Raw genomic sequence first — 3,997 nt, 5'->3', positions numbered from 1 at the left:
ACTGAAGGTGAATCCAGAGGCTGCACAGGAGAGTCGCAGGGAACCCCCAGGCTGCACCAGGCCTCCCCCAGACTCCACCAGCTGCACCTCACACTGGACACCTGCAAACACAGGGGCAGCCTGGTCAGGACACTGTCACTCATCCACTCTTTCTCTCACTCCTGTCCCCTCACACACTCAGGATCTCTGGTTCTCCATTCATTACCTTTGAAAACAGCCACCAGGAAAACCCAGCTGAGCACACTCTCCATGGTGAGCAGCTGTGTTCAGTCCTGATCACTGAGTGGGCTGAGCTGGGAGTCCAGGGCTGGGCTCCTGTGCAGAGCTGCAGGGTCAGGTGGGCTGGTTTTCATGAGCAGAGGGAGGCCCTATTTGCATGTCCTCCTGCTATATAGCAGCTCTGGATGGAGGCCTTAGAGACATCTGTGCTCAGAGAAAACTTGAACATGTTAGAGAAGGTTGGTGGCATTTTATTCATGAAAGATTAGCTCATAGTATTAAACTTGTTGTTCACACTGTCCAGGAAGATGTGACAGGAATAGCCCAGTGTCTAGGTATGTGCTTCACCCCTCAATCCCTTTGCTCCATGAAGCATCTCGTGGACAGTACAGGATAGGGCTTGTGGGGCTTCTGGAGACCCTTCTTGGATGAAGAACAGGGTGTGGGTTTGCTGCACCCAGTGTCCATCTAAGGACCATGAAGATCCTGGTGGATGACAGTCCATATACAGAATTCTGGGCCACTGTCAGCTCACTGGGTCTGCCTCTGGCTTCCCACTCCCCTCTGCACCTTTGGCTGACTTGAAGTAGCTGTACTGATACATAATGGTGTGAGCACAGCTGTGCCATCGTCCCCACCAGGGCAGCCATGAGTGCAGGGTGGAGCACAGGTCCCTGGACCCTCGTCCTCTCAGTCTCAGTCCGTGATGGTGAAGATGAGGAAAGTCCTTCAGCTGGGACCACAGATGTGGAGGGCTCAGCTCGTCCACCTCTCCCCTCTGCTCTGCAGACCCATGTGCTATGTCCCCAGGCAGCAGGTCCCCGCTGTCTGCAGCAGCTACAGCGTCCCAGATGCCAGGAGCATCCCTGCAGTGCCCCTGGGTTTCGGCTTCTCCTTCATCCTGGAACAAAGTGCATGGACACTGTGCAGCCCTCCCCTGCCCACCTGTGAAGCTCCTGTCCTGCCTTCCCTGGTCTCTGGGCCTCTCTGCCTCTGGGGACGTCTGACTGGGGCAGAGAAAGTGGAACCCAGGCTGCTCCTCCCAGGGTCACTGCTGCTGTCCCTCAGGGTCAACCAGACGCCTTGGTCTCTGATCACCTGGGCAGGATCTCAAGTGTGATCAGACATTGAGCTCCTTGGCCTGTGGTTCTGGGGCACAGAGCTAGTGCAGGAGAAGTCAAGTGGGTCACACTGGGTCAACCAGGAGAGGACAGGTCCACCTCTCATGGTCCTGGGCTTGAGGAAGATTAATCAAGTGAGTTCCTGTCACTGGTGGGTCAGCTCCAGGGTGGCTCTGTTTGACCACAGATGTGCAGTGGGTATCCTTCAGCTCAGGCAGTCACAGGAGCAGGAAGGTCACCTGGTGGAGGCAGTCCTGTGTATCCTTCATGGTCATGTTGGAGATGCCTGGCATGTCACAGAGGTCACTGTGGGAGGAGCAGCTGCACAGCTGGACACTAAGGTCACAGAGCTGTAATCTCCTGCTCTCTCAGCTCAGCAGAGGAGCATCCCATGACCAGGAACTTTTAGTTCCCTATAACTATTGATGTGTTTCTTGGAGGCCACAGTTGACTGTCCCTTGTGAAATTTGATGACATCTTTGTCAATGCAGATAATTATGTATCAAGAGATGAAGGGGTTTCCTTGTGGTGCCCCAGGTGTGGATCAATGCCACTTTAATGGGAGTCTCCGTAGGGCTGGTAGAGCCTTCCTGGCACCCTGAGCACCAGTGGGACCCCAGCACCACTCAGGGGTCCAGCCCCGTCTCCTCTCTTTGCCTCCTGCCCCTGCCATTGGTGCTGCAGCCTCAGGAGCCCTGGTCAGGAGCAGCACCTGGATGTTTGCACCCTGGTCTCCAGAACCTGCTGCAGCACAGCTCTCTCCTTGTGAACCCTCAGCCTCAGGAGCTGCCTAGAGTAGCAGGGAGTGATGCTGGACAGGACCTCTGCCCAGTGCGCACAGCAGGTGGGATGTACAGTCCACAAGATGTGTCCTTACTCCTCTCCCAGGGCTCTTGACAGTATTTTCACGTTGTCCCTTAATGCACTTGAAGAAAATATGCTTTCTACACAGGAAGAATGTAATATAGTAAGGAAGAATGGCATCCTGTTCCTTCTGGCCCTGGGCATTGCCCTGAAGCACACAGACCTAGCTGAAATGAGACAGGCAGAGTCAGCTGCTCACCTGCAGCTCCCACAGCCCATGCAGAGCTGACCATGCTTCCTCCTGGGTCCTTGACAAGGAAGCTCCTTTCTACCCAATATGTTGGTCATGTCCCCCCTGTGCGCAGGCCATGCACAGCAGCAGGACAACTGGGCACCTCTGACTTTGGGGGACTGGCTGTGGGGTGTGGGTGTCACAGACCTCATCATGAGGGAGACAGCTCACATGCAGCAAGGTTCACTCTGAGTGGTGTATGTCTTCACATTGTGGTCAGGTTCAGGGCTTTCCTTCAGTGTGTCTCAGCTCGATCCATTGAACATTAGGGTGGGAATGTGGGTTGTATATAACAGTGAGCTACTCCGACATTAGGATGAGTGAGATGATGGTGAATGGATGGACCTGGAGAACATTATGGCAGGAGAAATATGAAAAAGTCAGGAAGTCAGGGTTGAGTGTTTTCTCCCTTATATAGAATCTAGAACAAATAAGGAGTATAAAGGCAGGTAGAATTCAAGGAAATAGAAGAGATCAGTGGACAAGACAGAGGTCACTAAGGGTGAGGGAGGAGGGACAGGAAAAGGGAGGAGCCAGGAGTGAAGTGAGCAGATGTGAATGGCCAGTTCTGCACACGTGTGAGTCCTGCACATGTAGCGTGTTCCACAGTGAGTTTCTCATGTAGATATGCATACACATAGTGATAATTTAATTACAAAGTATAAAATATGGAATAAAACTTAGGGGGGTACAGTAACTGAGGAGTAATGGAGGAAGGACAGAGGACGTACTGGGACAGACCAAGGGCTTTTATATTCAATGACTGAATGTGATAATGTCAAAATGTATCCCAATCAATATACATAAGATGCACTATTTTATTTACAATATTATTTAAAATGATACATTATTTTAAAAGAAAAAATCACAGAAACAGGATAATTCAGACAAATCAAAAATAAACATACACAACAAGGCCACAGAGCTCCCCTGGAAAGCTGATATATGGAGAGGCCCCCAGATGCAGGAAACCAGTCCTCAAACCCACTCTGCACCTGCTCCTGGGTGACCCTGAGCTCCTGTGTGCTGAGCGCCCCCTACTGGCCTTGGGCGCCCTGCAGGAGGTTTGTGTCTGGGCTCACACTGAGGTCCCCTCACTGTGTCTCTAGCACAGTAATAGGTGGCAGTGTCCTCGGCTCTCAGACTGCTCATTTGCAGGTACAGTGTGTTCTTGGAGTTGTCTCTGGAGATGGTGAATCGGCCCTTCACAGAGTCGGCATAGTTTATATTAAGACTACGCTCACTAATGAATGAGATCCACTCCAGCCCCTTCCCTGGAGCCTGGCGGACCCAGTGCATGCTATAGTCACTGAAGGTGAATCCAGAGGCTGCACAGGAGAGTCGCAGGGAACCCCCAGGCTGCACCAGGCCTCCCCCAGACTCCACCAGCTGCACCTCACACTGGACACCTGCAAACACAGAGGCAGCCTGGTCAAGACACTGTCACTCATCCACTCTCCCTCTGACTCCTGTCCACTCACACACTCAGGGTCTCTGGTTCTCCATTCATTACCTTTGAAAACAGCCACCAGGAAAACCCAGCTGAGCACACTCTCCATAG

At 52.4% G+C, this 3,997-nt stretch overlaps 2 long non-coding RNA genes across 6 annotated transcripts; both read right to left on the bottom strand.

Moving 5' to 3' along the window:
- Positions 1 to 4: 4 nt before the first annotated feature.
- LOC107134678 lies at positions 5 to 342 on the bottom strand. The gene is made up of 2 exons (XR_001502454.2): positions 206 to 342; positions 5 to 101 (listed from the first exon to the last, which is right to left on the bottom strand). It is a non-coding gene; the product is annotated as an uncharacterized LOC107134678 (long non-coding RNA).
- A 665-nt stretch (positions 343 to 1,007) lies between these two features.
- On the bottom strand, positions 1,008 to 3,997 carry LOC107134679. 5 transcript variants are annotated; one of them, XR_001502455.2, is made up of 3 exons: positions 3,950 to 3,997; positions 3,535 to 3,845; positions 1,008 to 1,047 (listed from the first exon to the last, which is right to left on the bottom strand). It is a non-coding gene; the product is annotated as an uncharacterized LOC107134679 (long non-coding RNA). The 5 variants fall into 5 exon arrangements; XR_007345375.1 differs by lacking the exon at positions 1,008 to 1,047 and adding an exon at positions 1,696 to 1,707; XR_007345374.1 differs by lacking the exon at positions 1,008 to 1,047 and adding an exon at positions 1,726 to 1,753.

The sequence above is a fragment of the Marmota marmota genome, unplaced genomic scaffold (assembly GCF_001458135.2).
Source record: "Marmota marmota marmota unplaced genomic scaffold, marMar, whole genome shotgun sequence".
In the NCBI taxonomy this organism is placed as follows: domain Eukaryota; kingdom Metazoa; phylum Chordata; class Mammalia; order Rodentia; family Sciuridae; genus Marmota; species Marmota marmota.
The sequence above is the reverse complement of the archived record's forward strand: the minus strand, read 5'-3'. Positions and strand labels throughout refer to the sequence as shown.